Source organism: Trichogramma pretiosum, unplaced genomic scaffold, assembly GCF_000599845.2.
Source record: "Trichogramma pretiosum strain Unisexual culture from Peru unplaced genomic scaffold, Tpre_2.0 scaffold43, whole genome shotgun sequence".
Lineage (NCBI taxonomy): Eukaryota > Metazoa > Arthropoda > Insecta > Hymenoptera > Trichogrammatidae > Trichogramma > Trichogramma pretiosum.
The window spans coordinates 1037254-1059518 of NW_019640864.1; the positions used below are offsets into that span (position 1 = coordinate 1037254).

Sequence of the window (22265 nt, forward strand, 5' to 3'; positions counted from 1 at the left end):
ATATTTACCGTGCTGGCAAAAGATGTACCGGCTCGAGGTACGAATGAGTAACGGCGTCAAAAAAATCGAACTTACAGATCGTTGTAACACGACTTCGATCGGAGCTTGTTATATTGCTCAAATGGCAGAACTTATACGTATGCGCATGTAAAAGGGCTGATGGATCGTTACGTAGATGCAATGAAATAAGCCGCCGTCTGCAGCGATATCCCAAGTCAATTGGCAATTTCTCTCATTGCTGCCAGTAGTTTATGCAACATTCAATTAGAAACTAGCAATATTTTGCTGCTTTCTTGACAGATTCTTAATTTATAAATAGCCAGATTCATTCAAGTCGGCAGTCATAATTCAATCATTCGAAATAGCGGTGATGGAAGTTTTATAAAATGTTGACACATCTTTGAGCTTCTTGACGATCAAATCAAATTAAATCAAATTTTGAACTGTATTAATCTCATCGAGAATTTTTTAGGTTTACTTATTTATATTTAGCTTACGTCTCGATCGCCGCAATTATGATACGACTGACACGGGCACGCAACTATTTACTTCCCCGACGATAATCTTCTTCTATTTTTATTGTGACAATTTTCGTAAAAATAGCATTACAGTAGCCAATACAGCATGTAACTGCGATGATCGGTCCAATTACTGTAGTGATGCCGTTTATATATAAAATGAGTCTTTTTTGTTTGACAATTCGAATTCCAACGAAAACGATCAAGATATTTCGGAATTTCAAATTTCAACCCGATATCATCTTAAGTTTGGCGTTTTTTTATTCGTATCAATCTTTCGACAACTTTGGCCAAAGAGTCTGGCGATATAATTCTTTTTCAGGGGTAAACTAAGTGTCTAAAATTGATCAAGTGTTTTCCAAGTATGTCGGTGTTAAAGCTTTTGTCATGATGATTTTTCTTAATATTCTATTAAACCATTTATGGTCCTCAGTGATCGTCTAGTCATCTAAAAATTTATTAAATTTTCATTTTTCTGATATTTTTCAAACATTGTATAAAGTCAATTAAATCTTGTAAGATGAAAATACTTAAAAAGTTGATTAAATTACCCTCAAAATATACGTCGACATAATTTACGTTTTATTGCAGTGGAATCTGACTACACGCATAGAGAGGTTGCTGCAGCTGCTGCGCCAGGAATTGCGTCTCTCCCTTCGCCTGCAGTGCAAGAGAGGCCAGAGTGCAGGCGATTAGCCAATGCTTGGATTAGTTGGTAGCGCGCGCCGATACGTCTACATAGGAGCATATACTCATCCCTTTCCTCGATTCTACTCGCTTCGTCGGACCTGACCAGAGCTCCCTTTTTGGGCTTTGTGTGCACTTGGTCGGAGCATAGAGCAGCAGCAGCAGCAGCTTGTTCTTCTGGCCAACGATTGATCGCCGATATTGGCTCCTCTCTCGCATGTGATTTTCGCCACGAGAGTTTCGACGATGATATAAACACGTAATATTGCGAGTGCGCACGAAAGTGAAAAACTCCTCCGCTACGGATCCACGCGATATTTCTCCGAGTATTGCGCGAAACGTAAATTATACGATAATAATCAGAAGCGCGTGTAAAGCAGCTCCGGCGCTCGTTCGGCTACACATGCCGCGATACGTTATGTGTATACGTACGTATGATTTACGAGATTTTAAATGATTCGTATCGAAGGAGCATATAGGAACACGCTGTTATATTTCGCAAGCAGATTGTTCGTTCGAATCGTGTTTAATATTACGCATACGGAATCGCCGATAGATATGCCCCTTTGAGAAATCCTCCGGCCGCGCTGCAGCTCTGACGTAAGAGAGCAAATATAAATCGCGATAATAATAATGATCAATCGAAAAATCAATTTTTCTCGTTGATAAACTTGCCGGACTGCTGCTGCTGCTCAACTGTCCGAGAATTGGAGATAGGTGGAGAGCTGGGGTCGATCAGGGGAAACTCGTATACCATGCCGATAATGCCTCAGTCCTCCCTGATTTACATGATTGGATTGGCGTTACGAAATTGAAACTGTGTCTGTGTCTTTCCCCCTGCCATCTCTCTCTCTCTCTCTTGTCGCATATACATGCCAAATGAAGATTCTCCGGTTTACAACGTCGTATCGAGTCGATTTCTCGGTTCCAAGCTCCCAAGGAATTACCGTGTATGCGTTCGCATAGATAACTGCCATGCGCGCACGAGGCAGCATATACGTAACTCAGAGAGCAATTGAATTTTGGGTATATAGGGGATACCCATCGACAACGTCAGATAAATCGTCGCGCCAGGTCAAAGTTTATCGTCGGATAATCTGAAAAATTTTCTGAGCTTCTTCCCCTCCAAAAAATGAGATAATCATTGCTTCGTAGGATCTCATATGTATATCTGCACTGTGCAGTGTGTGTACTGTCCAAACTCTGCATAAATATTTCCTTGGTCACAGACGAGCCGCGCCACTGCCGCTGCTGCTCGTGAGATCGTATCGTCGTCGTCGTCGTCGTGAGCTTCGAGGACTGCTGCACCGGCTCTCTTATGGCTGAGAGAGAGAGAGAAACCTTTTTGTTTGTATTTCAACTTTTGCCCAAGTATTTATGCGCGAACAAACCGTCCAGCTCCTCCTCTTTCTCTCTTTCTTTTTACCGGTCGATATGATAGTCTCTTTATACTCGAAAAAGATTTGTTTTATGAAAAGAGTAAGTTTTTCTCTTTCTCTGTTCTCGACGACGAGGGACACTTTATTGCACTCGGCGTTCATATAGCGGGCGGAGGGGCTCTTTCTCTCTCGCTCCTTCGAAATAAATAGCCGATATTAATATCGAATTTATCGGCTTCGACAGTAATACGTTATTTCTCGCAGAATCGCGCTTGTAAACCAATACACACGCACACGTACGGCACAAGCTCGTACGAGGATCGAAATTTCTTCCTGCGGAGAGCGAGAGAGAGTAGCCGAGGAATCGTTGCTCCTTTTTTTTTTGTATACCTTTTTCTCCTTTCGCTCGGCGTTCACTCGCACATTCGTGTTTATGCGCGCAAGATTCGTTCCGGACGAATATTAATTACTTCCGTTGATTTCCGAAGGTACGATACGTATAATATGTATTTTTTGAATGCCGATCGCGCGGTATCGATAAAAGAGGTCTCTCTCTCTTTCTCTCTCTCTACACACACACACATACACACACATACACACACGAGTCTCGCGCGATATCTCGCGAGGTCGAACGAACGAGCCGCGTGCGTTTGTATGCGCTTATTTTACGCGTTGCTTACAAACTCGAGATATCCTTCTTTCGTTTCATTTTTTTTTACTTTACAATGTACAATCTTGTATTTATATATATTTTCGGTTGTACACAGCTTCGTATATACACATATTTTCGGTATTTATGGCATGGGGGATCATTGAGATTCACTCGTGAGTATTCATATACGCGTGTCATACACGTACATACAGTATTCGAAATAAGACGCCGAAAAGAATAAATCGATGCGGCCACGCCAACACGCGTACGAGAGAACGAGAGGTCGAGTAATGAATTTTTCAAATCCGCTCGTTAATTTGGATTTTTTGGGTTCAAAAGCCCCGCACTCGCGATATTATATGAATCGTTGTAGTACACGAATTTTCGGGGCAATCACGAGGCGCCTCCCGAACTAATCAACGATCGAGCTCTTTGCAGCACAAGCGAGCGAGCGAAGCGCATAAAATCGTAGAACGGAAAAAAGGAGGAAAAAACTTCGATGCAATGTACAGAGAAACAGAGAGAGAATGAGAGCTCTTTACAGCGTGCCATATAAAGGGCCATAACGATTTCGGGCTCGTGGTAATAAAGTCATCGCGCATGTGCACTTTGCTGCTGCTGCCGTTGTTGTTGTTACTGCATGCCGTTGTGCACAAATGCATACACACTCGCAGATACGGAGAAAAAGACAATTCGTGTTTTGTTGCATATATCTATGCTCGCGTGGAGTTCCTCTCTCTCTCTCCCTCTCACTCTCGGGCTCGGCTTTTATAGGGTCATTCCAGCGTGTGCATGTATGCAGCTCGCACAAACGCAGATGTGTACGCGAGCGACCAGCCACAGGCGCTAAAATTGAAACTGCAGCGAGACTCGAGAGTTGCTAAATGCTCGACTCGTATATTCCGCGTGTATACCTTGCCGTACGCATAAACCCCCTTGGCCTAACACAATTTTCCACCTAATTTTCCTGGCCAGATCATCGTTTTTAAATAAATCTCGAGACTTTGCGCAAAAACTTGGTGTGCAGCCGCATCACACACCTTTACGCGGCCGTCCGCAGCGGCGGTTGCCTTGTGGCCGAGCTCGCTTACAATATATACGTATTATATATAGACGAGCAGCCCCCGACACCGGGCAGCGAATTTTTCACGACGACCTGCTCTGGTCGGGCTGCTCGTGCCTGTATACATGCACACACGCGCATACAGCTATGTGGAGGTCCGAGCATCTGGCGTGTGGTCAGCCACTGGCACTATGACCGCATCGTGCATCACTGCGAATTAGCCCCTTATACCAGGATATATTCCCCGGCGACGGCCGAGAGAGAGAGAAAGAGAGAGAGAACGGTAGGCTGTGCAGCACGTATAGGCACAAATCTACGCGGATTCCAGCTTATTTGTATTATTTATAAATGCATCGCTGCGAGACACACACGCACACGCATCATTAGTTGATAATACGACGAGTTTGAATTTCGAGGCTCGTATTATATAAGAATGCTCGTATCGTTCAGCGCACTGAACGCGCACTCCATCACACCATCTAGAATTCAAAAACTTGCGCTCAACACAACCTACGCTATCTACATAAATTCAACATATAATAACAACATGTTTATTTCAAAGACACAATTAAGCCATCATATTTTTTTAAAGTAAAAATAAGTAGAGATGTATTTTCTACAATTGTCGATGCCACTGTTTTAGTTATTTTACTACCATCTGCAGCTCCAATGTCTAACTAACCGAACTTGATTTAAAATATCAGATGCACAACATACCATTATGTACTGTGTTCGTGGTAATGTAGAAATATTTCTCTTTTGTGTGACTGACGAGTACACTTGATGATTGTAGTTTCAATGATATGCGAGTGCCTCTGCCTCACATAGACATTACTGCTTGTGGCCAATCAACGATAGTGGGAAAAAGTATCGTCGTCTGTAGCTATCACAATCGGAGGGGGTAACCTCGCTAATATACGAGTAGTGTATTCAGTAGCTAGCGATAATCTAAATTCCCGCAGTAAGCTAGTGTTTACAAATTGGCAATATCGAGGATACGTGTTGGCTGCTTGAGAAATTTAACCTCTAACATCTTGTCGAGTTATTTTATAAAAATTCACTGTTATAACATATAATCGCGGGAGTGATGGAAAATAGAGCTGACACAGTTAGGTATTCTTTTTTTGTTCATGCCATGATATAGTTTCAAATAATTGCTTTATAGAACTTTATTTTTATAAGAGTGAAGAAATAGCCGAATGATCCTTGGCCAGATGCAAGTGAAAATTATAATTTCGATTATGTGGACTCTTGCGAAATCAAAAGCTTTGAAACATTCTCTTTTTATAAGTCACCAGTGAATTTATTATTTTAATAATGTTCTAATTTTCCACTATCAAATACTATAATAAGATTTTTATTTTACAGTCGAATCACGTGAATGAGGTTAGGGCGTTACAGGAAAAGTTAGACGAAAAAATGCAGTGCATGATCGCAGTGAATGCTTTCACTGGGATATTTGTCACAAATCATTTGCTCGACAAGATCGTCTCAATATAATTACCGTACATGACAGTAAGCAAACCTTTCGAATGTGACATTTGTCATAAATCATTTGGATACCAAAGTGTACTCAAAACTTATACTATGACAATACATAGTTCTATAAAGTGAACCTGAAAATTCACATTCTCAAAGCAAACCCTACGACCGTAAAATTTGTTGTAACACATGAACCCATTGAAGACTTCTACACATTCTAGAGTACGCTACGGAATTTTGGAAAACCTTTTACATGAATGTCCTTGAACTTTGTGAAGAACAATAAAATATTTCACTCACTTTGTCATGACTGTCGTCGTACACAAACTAAAATATCGACACTGTTTTGTCTTTCATTTGTTCTTTGGATTATGGTTAATAAATTGTTATTTTCAATCATCGATCGCTCTCAACATTTCAATTATAAATCGAACCTTGTCCCAAGTATTTACTTCCTATATCATTATGTTAATATAAAATTCTTGCCTTGAAGCAATAATCGTTCCTAAACTTCGCACGCTGACTTCTTCAACTGGTTCTCGTACTAGCGGAATATTGGACAACTAAAATTATCGATAAAAACTCTGAAAGTAACGACAATTGATCAAAATCGATGCAAAGTACATTAAAAGACATTATAATCCCAGATATGTTTACGATACATACATTCATGAATGCAAATTCGCTACTATGTCATTTATGTATGAACTACACAGAGAACACGTATGTAACAAATTAACATACGTATATGAAATAAAAACAATATCTCCTTAAAGTTTGATCGGATCATCGAGGTAAAATATCGTCAGGTAATTTGCTCAAAGTTAAAAATAACAATTTTACTACTGATGAATTCATAAAATGTGGCCACCATTCAACGCGTTTTATATGCACAAGCTACATACCAGTTTGCTCCGTGCGACTCGAAAGCTATCGCATTATGATGAATTGAAGAACACGCGCTAAATGTAGAGAAGGTGTTACGACAATACTTCCAATGATCAATCACAGCTAGTTTATTTTGATGTCACGTTCAGGCCATCGCTTTTTTCAAGAGAGGAAAGATAACACAAAGATGCATGAATTTGTAGAGTGAGAAAAGAGACGAACCAATGCCGGGCGAGCGTTCAATTTACGTTTAATACCAGTGCAGAAGGATAAAATTGGTCCTAATGAAATCAATAATAACGAAACAAATCGACGCCTAAGCTAAGCGTCCAAGTTGGAATAAGTTTCCGGTTTGCGATCTCTCCGATCGCGCGCGGCTATTAATTTCGAGAAAATCAATTTGAGCCCTAATTTCGCGCGAGCGCATTTGCGGCCTCTTTCGAGGATTAAACGAGTTCATTAAAAGAATCGCACGCGCGCGTACGAGGCAGGCACGACGCCGAGTTGAAAGGGCCTCTCTCTTGAGCGCGTCACGTACGGAAGTTTATACTTGTATTATACATATAGTATACTACCGTCGGTTTTGGTGTGTGATGGATCAAGCGTCAATTATCCTTTTTCTCTTAACCCCGAGGCATTATATATCGCCGGTAATGACCGTAATTGGGTATGTAGGATATAAATACTCATACTCTCGCACACATAAAAGTGGAAGCGATCGAAGATATTGGATTGAGAGATCCATTGTTTCGGCACGGTTCGGTTGAGCTGCCGCTGCCGCGAGCTTGAAGATCGCTCAAAAAACTCTCTCGGGAAAATGGTTCAATTTTGCGTAACGTATACACTGGCCGGCCACGCTTCCATACGCGCAGGAGATTTTATATGTATACGGGCACGCGCGGGACTTAATCGCGCCAATTTTCATTTGCAGCCGCGGCGGCGGCAGCAGCAGCAGCAACAGCTCGATTTAATACACATTCGCGGAAAGGTGGTCGGTATAGCGCGATTTCTCATACCAAGAGCTAAGAGTCATTATATACCTCTCGTGGCTTATAAATTCGATTTTTACTCGGTGATGATCACCATCGGAAATATGCGTTATACAGTACGGCATAATAGCCGAACGCGCGCGCTCCACGGCAGACAAAGTATAGAAATAAACAAAGATCGTCGACTTGAACAGTAAACGAAGAAGGCACATATTAATAAGATTATAAAGTCATTTTTTATCGTATACTTACATACTGTCAACGTTGAATTACACGTACGAAACACGTGTGGCAACAGCAGCATCAGCAACGCAGCGTGAAACACCGAAGCACATGAAACAGAGAGAAAAAAACATTAAATGCAAATTGATGCGCCGATTATTCGCAGTACATAATATTGCCATTTTATAATGAGAGCTGAAAGCTTAATGATAATAGCACCGCGTACATAGGTGAAATTATGTCTCAAGCCATCGATGATGATATTGTAAAGATAGAGGCGTATGTGTACGCGCACGGAATTATTAGGAGGGGACAAATCGATTTGGACTTGATTGCGACGCAGCCTGAGACAAGATTTTTCATTTTCCTAGCTCGTTGCTATACTTAATGATTGGATTATTTGGGATTATTATAAATATTATAAATTTTTTGATTTTTATTTTAAACTAATAAATAATAATCGACTGTATTCAAAAAGATAGTAATATTCCCAGATTACACTGAGAGATATCTTCAACAAACAAAAACATGTGTAACACGCTCATCGACGCTTGATTTACATTTAGACGTAATACACCGTGTGCACATACGTATATGCAAATAATACAATAATAATAATAATAATAATAATGATAACCGAAGCAAAAATCGCATCGAAATTAGAAAGTCAAAAGAGCTTTTTTCCAATATCGCGGAAATATAATGCATGCGTTTGAGTTGGTATACACCGAGCAGGAACTCGGCTATTACGGCGATCCGTCATGATCAAATACTTTGGACACCACCTATGATTTAAATGTCACCGCCGTCTCCGTGTGGACTCCTGAGAATCGTGAAAAAAAAAACGAAATGGAGGTAAGTATACTTCTCTATCCCCGCAACTAATAAGTGATAAAAATCGGCAGCCCAACTGCACAGTAGTATACACAAACGTACAGGGGATAATTATCGTTTAAGAAAATTCGTGACCGCTAACTATGTGTGTGCTGTACTTCTTAATGTTTGCTGTTGGATTTTGTTTATATATCAAAGAAGTTTGCAAGAAGAAAGAACGAAAGAGAGAGAGAGAGAGAGTAAAAAATTGAGCAAAGAGCGTGAGAAGAAAAACAAGTGTATTATACTCGAGCGAAATTTAAGCCACCAGTGTTTTTTCGACATTTGGCATATAATTTGACACGTTGTTGTACACTTTTATTATTCGGATAGATCGGCATTGAAAAAAATGTTATAACGCTTTACACTATCGCACATTTACTCGCATCAAAACTAAAAAAAAAATAACAATAATAATAATATAAAGTATATACGATCCTTCGTAGCGGAGCTTGTTCCACAGCGCGCACGAGAGTGCATGTAGGCGCGGTACGTGTGAGTGATAAAGCGTATATCACCGAGCGAGACCGGCAGCGGCAGTCCCGGAGTTTTGGGTAATTTTTATCCCCCCGCTTCGAGGATGATCTCGCGTGTTCCCGCCGTTGAGTCGAGAAGGTCGAGTGCTTTACACAGGGATCCGCTCTGCTAGTGCGTTTTATTGTTATATCGCTTGAGCCCCTACCCCGCCCACGCGTCGCGTCGCGCACTGGCTTTTCCTCCCGCTATAGTCGCGCGCGTGTGGCTTTATTTTCGAAACAAGCAAAATTCGTTTGGAAAAGAAGATTTGTTTTTCATCTCGGGAGTGAAGAATTTATTTTTTCACTTTTTGCCTTTGAGTGCTTTTCTTTGGCCATTTATTTTTTATTTTGGTTGAGTTCTAGTATGAAGAATGAATAATCTCGCGACGAGCGATGGAAATATGGCCATATAGGAAAGGCGCACGCAACACGTGTCTCTTAATACGTGCGCACCGCGAGTTCGACTCTCTGCGGAACTGTTAAAAAGTTATGCCCATATACCAATATGGGAGCATCGATAAATCCCGTAATGAAATTATCTCGTCTCGCTGCTGCGGCTACGGCTACAGCATAAAAACAAAACGGATAACAAAAAAATACGATCTGTCACGAGATCGCCGCTGGGCCGCCGCTGCCACACAGCTCCGCGGGGAAATCATTGTTTGTGCGATGCGCACGAGCGCGACGCGTGCGAATTCATACATACGCGAAATTAAAACATACAGAGATGTGTACGCGAGCAAAGACGCCGCGTTTAATCCATCATAACGCGAGGCAACGCGCTGTGACAGGTAGGAAAAGCTGCCCATTGAATACGCAGCTCGGAACGAGAGCTGTCGAGTCATTATCCACCTTGGCGCGCCCGCGATTGTGATAATCGAGATTTTTGCTTTTGATCGAAAGAAGTCGTCTTCTTCGATCGAAATCTATTTGAAGAGGAGTTTATAATCGGGAGAATTCTATTGTTTTCATCGATCGCGTGGCGCATAATATATGCGATGCGGTAGAAGTCGTGATCGATCGAATAGCGAATTCACCAAGTTTGTCTGAGCTTTTCGGTGAAATCCGATGACGACGATGCGTGGCACATAATTGGTATCCATATGCACGAGGTCAACACATAACGCACGAGCAGAGCGGGACGAATAATCGCTGTCATTATGTACACCGAAGGATAGAGATCCTAGGTGAAAAACCGAACTTTTCACCATTGCCGCGCGTGCATACCTTTAGTTTGAAATATTCTCTTTGCGTGTGCACACCCATCATTTTTCCTTTAATTATTCAGCTATCTCATGTATCAGTTATTTTCAGTCGTAATTAAAATATTTTTCTCTCTCTCCGCTCAGATACACGAGCTTGCACAGCTTATTTTCTTCTATTTTGAGTTTAATTTTTCCGGACCCCCGTAGTTTGTGACACTTGATTCTTTGTTTTTTCATGGAATATTCACTTTTTACCGGCCATCATCTAATCCGTTTATTTTCTTATTGCAAACATGAAAATTTGTCACGGAGGGGACACTCACGGAGGGGACAAATCGCACTTTCATCAAATTTCACGACGACAACAAAGTTGAAATTTTTTTTTCCGATCACGCACAAAAATTGTTTGTAAAGACGAACGTTTTTACGCCAGCAGATTCAAAAATAAAAAGTGCTAGCTCAAAAACTCGTCGATCACGGAGGGGACACTTTATTTTACTAGTACGATTTTCGTGTGCAAGTATTGTTATAGCGAAGCTGCAACTAAGATTTGAATATTCTACGGGCAAAAATCGAGTACCTTAGTTCTGAAAGATGACCCTCGTATAGTTAGAGAGGTCAAAATTATTGTCTAGCCCGTTTACTGGCACTATATTTGTAATGATGTAAAATTTCACATAATTTAAGGACACATTTGTAACTTATGTACAATTGTTTTGAGACTATTTAAGATGACGAGTCTTACAAAAAAACTTTCTTTAGGATGTATAGAATAAGGCCCATGTATCACAATATTGCTGGGTATTTGTAAAAATATTTTTAATGAGTGAAAACAATCGATTCTGAGTTCAGGACAGGTCACGGAGGGGACATTTGGTGTGTTTATCCGGCTGGCAAATCGATGTGGTCTTTTTTTATGGAAATTTTATAGTTGCGGAAGGTAAAATTCGGTAAAATGAAAGGTTCTACCGTCTTAGTTTTTATTTTTTCAAAGTTTTCTAATAGCTACAATAACAAGACATGTCATATCACGCTTTTGAAATAATGCACCATATATTTTCTCTTTAAAAGTGACAAATAATTTTGCGATAGTCAGCTTTATTTTCGACAGAATTTTGCTACTAGTTAAAAACTCAACTAAAATATGAGTAGAATGTAGAATGCATTAATTAGTCTAGTCCTTGTTATATTTTTGTATTGTTGTGAATGATTTTTCTCGTAAATAATAGAAGTATTCAGTTGAATCCAAGTATTATGATAGAATTTAAATCATAAAATTTCATGTTTCATTTATGTTAATAGTTTATTAATTTTGAAAATTATAAACATCTTCTTTACATGATATTATAATAAGGAAGAACACATCTCGATTGCAAGTAGTATTTGATGAACTTAATACATTTATGAAGTCATTTATGTGCAAATTGAAGACAAAAAATTATTAATATTTTAGTCTAGTTATGAAACGTAACTGAAATGTTCATAGTCAGGACAAAATGAAAAGCAGTTTTTAATATTTTATTATTATTCACAAACTTCAAGAATATCCATGTAAAAGATTTTCCAAAATTCCTTAGAACACTCATGCTTGTGTAGAAACTTTCATAATGTTCAAATATCTCTGAACAAATCATTTTATGGTTTCTTACGATCATGTATTGCATTCATGTGCATTTTGAGAAGATTCCGACATCTAAATTATTTGTATCAAATCTCACACTCCGACAGTTTGCTACGATTATGTACTGTTATTATGTGTTTTTGAGAGTACCCTTTTCTGCAAATGATTTGTGACAAATCTCATATTCAAAGGATTTGCTGCGATTATGTACTGTACTTATGTGAACATTGAGATGACCTTTCTGTGCAAATGATCTGTGACACATCTCACACTCGAAGGGTTTATTCTGATTATGTACTGCATTTATGTGTCGAATGAGGCTATGTTTTAGTTCAAATGATTTCCGACAAATGTCACATTTAAGGGGAGGCTCTCATCTAGCGCATCAAAAATGACATGTTTTTCGTGATTTTTGTTTTCGTGGAAGGAAGTGAATAATGCAGTCAAATTTTTTTCGTACTTATAAAGTATGTATTCAACTATATTTACAAATTTTTTCAGACCAAAATATCGAATTATTTATCGCCTAGTAGCGTTTGATGGAGGTCGTGTTAAAAAAAGGTACCTCAACGGGCGGCAAGCTAGCGCCTTCAGTTTTTGCCCGAAACTAAAAATGCAAAGTTCCTCTTAAACTAGATGACATTTGCTGGAGGTTGAACCTAGATAATTGCAAAAAAATTAAAAATTGATAAAATGGCGGACTTCGGAAAAAAAATTTCTTTTTTTTGCCCTTTTTTGGCTCTTTTAAGGGCTGTAAAAAGTAATAATAATGAAAAAATTAAAAATTTTATAGGTTCAACCTCCAGACAATTTAATTAGCTTTAAAATAAAAAAAAAGCGTATCTCTAAGTGCAGTACTTTTCGAGATATGTTGCCGCCCGATTCAAAAAACATAGTTTCGAGAAAAACGCGTTTAAAGTTTTAGAAAGTGAATGTACATACATACATACATCGTTCCCTCGTAAAAAGACAGCTTCGGTTTTTTGCCTATAATTTTTTAACTAAATCGATTTTGATAAAAAGGGTTTCGGGGGTGTATTCTACGGGACATTTGCTATCTAAGTAAGCAAAAAAAAAAAATCGATTTTTTGATCGAGTCTCATGAGAGCCTCCCCTTAAAGGGTTTGCTATGTTTATGTACTACATTTATGTGTCGAATGAGGTTATATTTTCGTCCAAATGATTTCCGACAAATGTCACATTCAAAGGGTTTGCTATGTTTATGTACTAAATTGATATGATTTCTGAGGTTACTTTTGTGTCCAAATGATTTGTGACAAATACTACATTCAAAGGGTTTGATACCATTATGAACTACATTTATGTGAGTTTTCATGTCACCCTTGCGTCCAAATGATTTTTGACAAATGTCACATTCGAAGGGTTTGCTACGATTATGCACTGTATTAACGTGAATTTCGAAATTAGTTTTTTGTCCAAATGATTTGTGACAAATGTCACATTCGAAAGGTTTGCAAGGATTATGTATTCTCATAGTATGAGTTTTGAGTATACTTTGGTATCCAAATGATTTATGACAAATGTCACATTCGAACTGTTTGCAATGATCATGTACTGCCATTATGTGAAATTTGAGGGTATCCTTACGTTCATGTGACTTTTGACAAATCTTACATTCATATGATCTGATGCTGTTGTCTGTCAAATTGATGGGTTTTTTTAAGAAAGGTTTCCCTTTAAACATTTTCCGACACATTTTGGTTTGTGTTGTTTTTTCAAACATCTTTAACTTCTCAGATTTTTTAAATTTCAATCGGGACTTTTCTTGAAACTGACAGTTCTCATCATAATTGAATGCTTTTTTTATCAAAATTATAAATCTTTTGCCGTTCAAATAATTGGTTGGATTTTCGTTTTTTACTTTCAAAATTGGTGGACCGTTTTGATACCCAGTTTTGCAGATAGTTGTTGATAATGACTTCAGTTCAGGTTTTTCATACTTGCACTCGATCTCAACGAATATTTTTTCATCTAAATTTTCTGGTAACGTCTCATTCATGTTATTTTTCTAAAATAAAAATTGTGTATTTTTTTTGATAGCGAAAAATTAGAGTATGATGTAAATAATTTAACTAACCGATGTTTTGCAAGAGTCTACCGAATCTAAATTATGATCTTTGCTTACATCCAGCCAAGCGTCATTCGGTTCTTCTTCAACCCTGTAGAATAACATAGTTTGATGATTGATGAAGCGGTTTTATAAAAAAATATGATGACATGCACAAAAATAGTTATACCCAACTGCGTCCCAGCTACTTTCCATTGCCCTCTTCTCTAATATGTATTCACTGTAAATTTTCACGATATGCACTTAGAAAATATTCGAGGTTATGTACCTCTAATTTGGATACTGTCTCGAGATTTTAGATAGAGATCTATGCCCTTTTACTTATATTATTTAAACTTTTATATAATTTAATTCTTTTACTTTTATTATTTTACTTATATTATTTATGAACACTTTCGCAATGAAGAAATGTCTCTCCTTGCTAGCGATTGAATGCACTACTCGTATAATAGCGAAGTTATACCCCGATTGTGATAAGCTACGACTGACAGTTACAGATGGCGATACTTTCCGTCTTCACCGTCTAATGAACGTGTATGCACAACACGATACACAGGCACTCATTGTCATTAAAACTGCACCGGAATTGTCTTAAAAGTGACATTCATTCAGACGCACAATTTGATTACGCATACATGCGACATATGCAAAGGAAAAATTCGCACAAAATAATCGATTTGTGAACCCACTCCGATAAGGTAAATGATGGTACATACGTAATGTTAGAAAATATGAAGTTTTTTTATTCTTTAGAGCTAGAGGTGGTAATAAAATAACTTCATCAATGATATCGATTATTTAATAAAATACATCGCTATTTATTTTTTTACTCTCAAAAAAGTGATGACTTGATCTTGTCTTTGAAATAAAACGTGTTGTGATTGCTCGTTGAATTTAGAAAAATATAGCGTACGATGCATTAAGCGCGAGTTCTTAAATTCCTGCGATAACACGATCGGGTACGAGTATAGTAGTCCCTTTAAAAAAAAATATTTAATGAGATTAATCAGTTTGATTGCTGATTATAAAATAATTCTCGTACAAATTGTTACAAATGATATTTTACAACGAAGAAATGCGAAACTTGAAAAATTATTTTGAGGCGTGTTATGAAGGAAATAGTAGTAAGTAATATACTACGTGTGTCTCCTCTCAACGCACTATGATCCCTTATCTGTCGATCCCCGAGTATTTTATATAATGCACGCGGCGTGCGCGCCTTTAAATCGTCTCTGCACTTAACGCACGCGTCCTTTATTTACATAATATTACAGATGCTTATCTTTCTCTCTCTCTTTCAAGACGCGCATAGTAAAAAAGAAGCAAGAAAGAAAGAGAGAGGTAGGTAGGTAGGTAGGTTAGGGTGGAAGGATGGCAAATTTCGATTGCAAATCGGCTTTGTCGATATAATAATTCTCGTAATAAATGCAAAAAGGCCATCGCAGTCATATAATATTCATAATGCGACGGCAATTATAAAGAAGAGAGAGAGAGAGAGAGAGAGAGAGAGAGCCGCGTTTATCCTTTACAACCGTGTATATTATAATGCCAAGCGTCGTGGATATGTGCCCCTCGCGTGCTCATTTTTTTCTCGCTCTTTTTCCTTTATGATATATTAACTGAAGACATAATGTTTATCATAATTTTTCACAGTTGCTAAGCACGCCGGTATTTAGCGGTATAATATAGGTGCGCGCGCGCGCTTCGATGCTTTTCCTTTATGGAAAATAAAGAAATTATTGTACTTTATGTATTCTTTTAATATACATAAAATAATTAAAGTTCGTTAGTTACGAGCGTCGTAAATGAAAATGGTTACTGTTCATTTTTGAGCCGAGGCTTTTCTCACGCTGCGTGTATAATACACACGCGTTATACATTTATGTGCGAATCGAATCGAGCGCGTAAATAAAACAAATATTACGTACACACTCGGGCATCAACAATATCGTAAGAGGGAAAAATTCGCCGTAATACACGTTGTAAGACTAATATACTGTGTAATGCGCGAACACGGATTGGGAAATAAATCAGATGTAACTCGATATTATTGCGGAAAATTTTACGTGTACAGCTCACGGAGTGCGCACATACACATATCTCGAGCTCGTTTTGTCTAATTAGTCACGGGCTGAGTGTATGTTAAATATACGCGTAAGACACAGGGATCTATAATGTCGATAAGACGAGATTAATTAAAGCATATATGTATATGTGTGAGCCTGGAAAACGAACTGGGAGCAGGTATGCGTGCACACAGCCGAAGAAAGTGCATCTCGCGACTAACAAAGCTCAATTATGAAATCAGACTCTTTTGTTCTGATGCAATTTTCTTCTTCTCTTTTTCTACGATGAATATTGCACTGATAAAGGATAACAGTGTGTGCTTTGATAAATTTGCCTATAATGGGAATCATGGCATGTCTTTTGTAACAACATTATGCTCTCTTGATGAATTACATGCAACGACTCCGCGCAAGCACGCTAGGATATTTTTACACGGCTCGCAAATAATTTAACGGAAACATTGTTTCTCGATTTTGATTCGCACACAAAATTAGCCCGGCTGCAGCAGCGAAGCGTCAACACCCGATGACAATCTCCACATTGGTATAAAAAGTCGACGAAAAAGAAGAAAAAAAAAAGAAGTAAAAAATTGTCACCACGCGAACGAAAACGTCTTTCTCACGCGAAATAATGTCGTTAGTGTCTCAAAATTCGCTCTAATCTGACTTGGAAATCGTACTTAAATATATTTAAACAAGTAGTAGTAATATTGAAGCATCTGGCGCTTGCTGTTGCGGGTCGAGGGCCGCGCACCCAACGTTTACATATAATATACGTGCGTGCACTTAAGTGAGCAGTTCGTTTTTTGTACACACACGTACTTATGTACTCTGTGTGTCGCGTGACTATACTCGAAAGTAGCTCAATTTATAATAATATTTTTATAAGTGTAATAGGAGGTACATTCGGCGCGCGGCGAAAGATTAAACGATATTTTTATCCTTTGATTTTTTGCGATTCGCGTATTATACGTGAATATGAGTCGAGCGCAGCGCACGAATCGAAAGGTCATTCCGAAATTTCAAATTTTACCGAACGATCAGCCGAATAACTCCCATCGATCCCGAGACTCGATATACTTTGTATATACAGTCCGCAAGAACCGAGAGTCCTGCGCGCCTCTCGTTCTCTTTCTTTCCCTTTGGGCGTGTGGGTAATGAGTGACTCGTTACTATTGGAATGATGAAAACAACATTCAATTATCGAAACGTGAACGAGCCACTTTGCTCGGTGTAAACTTCTCTCGCCTGCAGTCAAGTCCCTCTACGCGCGCGTATGTGTTTGTGTGTGTGCGAAAGGATATGTGCTAGAGAAATCAAAAATGTGAATTTTGCGCGCGTCAGCATGAATCGACGCGAATAATAGCCTGATCTCTCAGGCACGCAACGGTAAAATCGTAGTTATAAACGTTTCGACGTTGAGCAAAAAAAAAATTGGCCCGTGCAATAGTAGCCTTAGAGAAAGAGAGAGACTTGCTTGCAGAAAAAGAAAAACATTAAAATAAAATCGAACTCTATAATATTTTTGTTTATCACATGTGACCAATGGTGACCATATACCGGGAACTTATAAATACGATAATTCAGGAATTTCGAAGACTGCAACGTCGTAAATATGAAGTTGCACACGTGCGACGCGACTTCACCCACGCGATTATTTTTTAAAGTATGTATACAAATGTTCGAAATCAAGGTATGGCATCTCGCTAAAGTGACGTCTCCATAAGGGCTTCTTTCTTTCTCTCTCCCGCGCGCGGGGGGGTCACCGCTGCGGGCGTCCATTGTTTCACTCGAAAATATATGAAAAATTTGCACGAGGGTCTCTCGTCGGTCGCGCAGCAGCGAATTAACGACGCGTGCGCGGGGACGACGACTGTGCTGTACGTCCGCAGAGAAAGAGCGACGATTCCGATGCACTCCACGACGCAGAAAAATATCTCTATATAGCGTGTTATATATAGTCGCGACTCGCAGTCCGACTTTTTCATTTACTAAAAAAAAAAGAGAAAAATGATTTAGTCGCGTCGACGAAGTAAAACAATAAACAGGACATTTTCATTGCAAAACTAGGACGAGTAGCTCGTGTAAAAGTGCCCCACAAGAGCTCAACGAGCCGTACATATAATACGTATCACTTGTGTGTGTGTGTGCACTTACAAACTTGCACGCGCATCACGACTGCAATAAACAACTTTTGCGTCGTCGGGAATATCGTCGATTTTTCACGTGCACAAGCGAGCGACAGAGAGCAATGCAAAAAAAAAGGTAAATAAATAAAGTCGTCGTTGGATACAGTATAATAGTCGTCGCTCGCTTGTGCAGTGCGTATACTGCATATACGGCAAATGATACGACTCTATTCCGACGCGATGCTCGAGCATCAAGCAGAGAGTTTATAACGATAGAGAAGAGAATATAATATCTATTTTGCTCGACTGTGCGCAGACAGTCACGAATTTATACGTGTTTCCTAGTCAACGGTATGATTAAAAATTCAATTTTTCCGTTGATAACAACGAGGACGAAAAACTTTAAATAAGGTAAACCACCCAATACTGGGACAATGCGAAAATCCGTCGTATAGTGGGACACCTGCGATTTTCAGTAGTTTCTTCAATGAAAATTTATAAAAACAACGATAAATCATATGAATTATCATTCAATTGAATCTCTAATATATGCATATCTCAAACGCTTTTTTTATTTGTACTTACTCAAAAAATATGAAAATTCAATGAGTAACGACGAAGTTGATGGGAAGAAATTTCGGTGCGAAATCGTACTTCTGAGTGGAAAAGTACCCACACAATTTTTGTAAATTGAAGATAAAAGTCAAATATAAAGTAGGTAATGTTAAGTTTTATATTCAATATTTTGACTTCCCGGAACACGACTGTACTGTTATTTTTACAAATAATAGTATATTTTTTTTATAATAACATGTCCTGATTTACGTGCAGTTATTTCGCAATACGTCCTATAGTAGGACAAATTAAGTCACATATTTGCTATACGCCCCGCGGTGCAGTTCGCTTTGTCGCTTTGGGTAGCCTATAATATCTGCATCCATTAGAAGTAAGTGTATATTCGTAACTATTATAAAAAAAGTGTGTCTTTTTAGACAATTATACTTATTATATTATTCAATTAAAAGCAGGGTAAATATTAGCCGATTTTGCGCAGACTCTTTGGTGATCGAGTATCCTAACCTCGAAAAGTACCAGCCACTGAAGGTATGTTTACATTCTGTTTTCAATTAATTGAGTGAAATAGGTGTTCAAACTTAGTGATCTATATTTAATAATTAATTGTTTTATGAAATTAATCATCATTGGTGTTTTAATATTTTCATTTCGTTTATGTTACAGTTTCATGAAAGTGAAAAAACCCATGAAATTTCGGAATCAGATTAATAACAATAAAAAACATATTTATGCAATCGTATGACGAAAAATGTCTTTTTTCGCACATTTTTTAGTGCGCAAAAAGCGTTTTTGGACACTTGTGTGCGGTAAAATGCCACATTTTCGACACGGGTGTGCGGTAAAACGCCTCATTTAAATGAACGTATTTTTCGCCTACTATTGCATAAAATTTTGTATGCAACACGTGCCCAGCTTTTTGCGGCATGGCCGGCACTCGTGTCTTTTTCCGCACACTCGTGCCCAAAAACGCCTTTTGGGCACTTGTTACATAAATAACTATTATTCTTTAAATTATAAATCTATTGACTTTTTATTATATATTACCTATCATTTAAATCAAATTAATATCCATTGCTTGAGATCGTATACCTACCCATATTATTATGTCCCACTTTTGGTCTGACTCGTGTCCTACTATACAGTGGCGCTGTTCGAGGTGTCCTACTATAGGTGATTTTTACTACCCAAGAAAATGTCTTATTTTTTAATAATTTTACGATCTAGAATTTGTTCAACTAATATATTACATTCTGGAAATCCTCCGCCATCGCGAGAATCAATTTAGTTTGCACTTTGGTCGTTTTTTTGAACGATAAATTAGTAGAATAAAAGTTTGTCCGGATAAGTGTCCCAGTATTAGGTGGTTTACCTTATCTATAAATACAATATGAAACTAATAAGATAATAATTTCTAACAAACGTTCTTCTTCGTTAGCGCGATTTTTTTTTGTATCTCGTAAAGTTAACTCTATGATACAAAACTAAACATCGCAAAATGAAGCAGCCGCGAATAATAAAATCAAAGCAAATAAACATCAATACTCACGCCCTTTTGATGGAAGATTGCGATGTTGGATCGTCGATGAAGCAGTTAAAAAAGGCAGCGGTAGCGTCGTTGGTGCAAGAATAAAGTTTGAAGGCAAGGACGACAACGACACATACGCAGGCCACGGTCGACCCCGAGAGTCACACAGTAGTCGATGAACATCGTTGATCGGCCCGGTTGTTTGGACGCGATGCAAAACATGCAACATACAATGTAGCGGTGTTACACATCTGCTTCGTGTGTATGTGTACGTGTATTTATATGTATGCGTTTGTATGTTAAAAGAAAAGAATGAGGCCGAGAGGCGCATAGTTATTTAGAAACCACGTAAATCCTGTCACCCACGCCGAGACGTGCAAGCCGACGGGGCTGTCGTCGTCGGCGTGCGAACGTCGCGTTTGTCAGCAGTCCGGCAGCATCGGCTGTACACACATGCAAATGCCGTTTACGTATGTAGTACTGTACTTACGGAAGATGGATCCTAAAACAGAAAACAAAGCTACGGTTACGTATCGTTTTATAAAATACTAGTAATGGTAATTTTGTTACATTTTCTCAAGAAACGTTTAATATAAACATTGTTTTTCGCATATTTACATCTTGAAAACGATGTTTGAAGGCCCCCGGACAAACTATGGGGGGGCAGGGAGAAAGAGAGAGAGACATGCGTGACACTTACGTGTGGCATTGGTAAACAGCAGTAGCATATCGTAAATTCTCGAACTTCATAATATTTGCGCGCGTGAGTCAAAGTCGTTATATAGTTTTGTATTCCCGACAAGACGAGTGGCATCTTCTCCTTTCCGGAACGGCAAAGATCGTTTCTTTATAATATGTATGAACCCTCGGCTCGCGGTATGTATTTATAACATTTATTTTCGAGCTATTTTTTTTTTTCATTTTTCATATAAACGCGGTGGCAAAGAAAATAAGTTCCGAGAGAGACAGAGAGAGAGAGAGCTGATAATTGCACGTCTTCCTTGTGTACATGTGTAATAATCTCCGAAAGCCCCTTAAGTAATAGCGCAGATCGCGATTTGTCTGTGCTTACACGTGTAAGGTAGCAGCAGCATCATCGGAAAAAAAACCTTTCTGCGGGACACGAGCTTTCAAGCCGAGTCTCCGATGCGGAGGGATACATATAATATTAATACTTTCTTTTTGTTGCGCGTGTCAATAATTTGAATTTTAAAAGGTCTGTAATTACTATTTTTTGTGCGTGCGTTTATACACACACAGACACAGATACGAGGCAGTTCCAGAAAGACGCTGCTTTCGTGTATTCTTACGTATTTAAAAATTTTTTCGCATACTCTTGGAAGAGTTATTAAGCCGCTCGATGGTTGTTATTACCTCTTTGAGGATGTGCAAGAGGTACGAATCGAAATGTACAGGATACATCCCAAATTTCTCGTACACGCACATATCAACTCTTCTAGCCTATATGACGTGTAACAGTAGTTTAACTCGCTGAATGCATGATTGTCTGGTGTGTCACTTTTGGCATTAATCGCAAACCAACAGCGTCACTTGCGACATCTTCTCTACTATATGAGAAGGCGATGAAAAAACAGAAGCCACGTAAAAACAAGCGAAAGAATAAAAAAAAAAAAAAAAAAAAAGAGGAAAGAAAGAAAAATAAATCGAACGANGCAGCCGATTTGTTATGCATACCCCATAGTCTCCTTCGATCAGCAATGGAAATTACATTTAATTCGGCCGGTTCCTTCTCGCATACTTACGCGCACGGATCGCAGCAGCA

General features: G+C 38.6%; 1 protein-coding gene and 1 long non-coding RNA gene across 2 annotated transcripts in view; one reads left to right on the forward strand and one right to left on the reverse strand.

Annotated features, from left to right (window-relative positions):
• LOC106649712 overlaps nucleotides 1-20533 on the reverse strand; it is a 42014-nt gene extending 21481 nt beyond the window's left edge. The window contains exons 1-2 of the mRNA XM_023457526.1: nucleotides 20504-20533; nucleotides 7911-7913 (exon numbers count right to left, since the gene is read on the reverse strand). The gene's annotated coding sequence lies outside the window, so the exon portion shown is untranslated. The remainder of the gene's footprint in view (nucleotides 1-7910; nucleotides 7914-20503) is intronic.
• On the forward strand, nucleotides 5304-6035 carry LOC106649714. Its single transcript, XR_001339311.2, has 3 exons — nucleotides 5304-5412; nucleotides 5482-5596; nucleotides 5668-6035. It is a non-coding gene; the product is annotated as an uncharacterized LOC106649714 (long non-coding RNA).
• Nucleotides 20534-22265: the final 1732 nt, after the last annotated feature.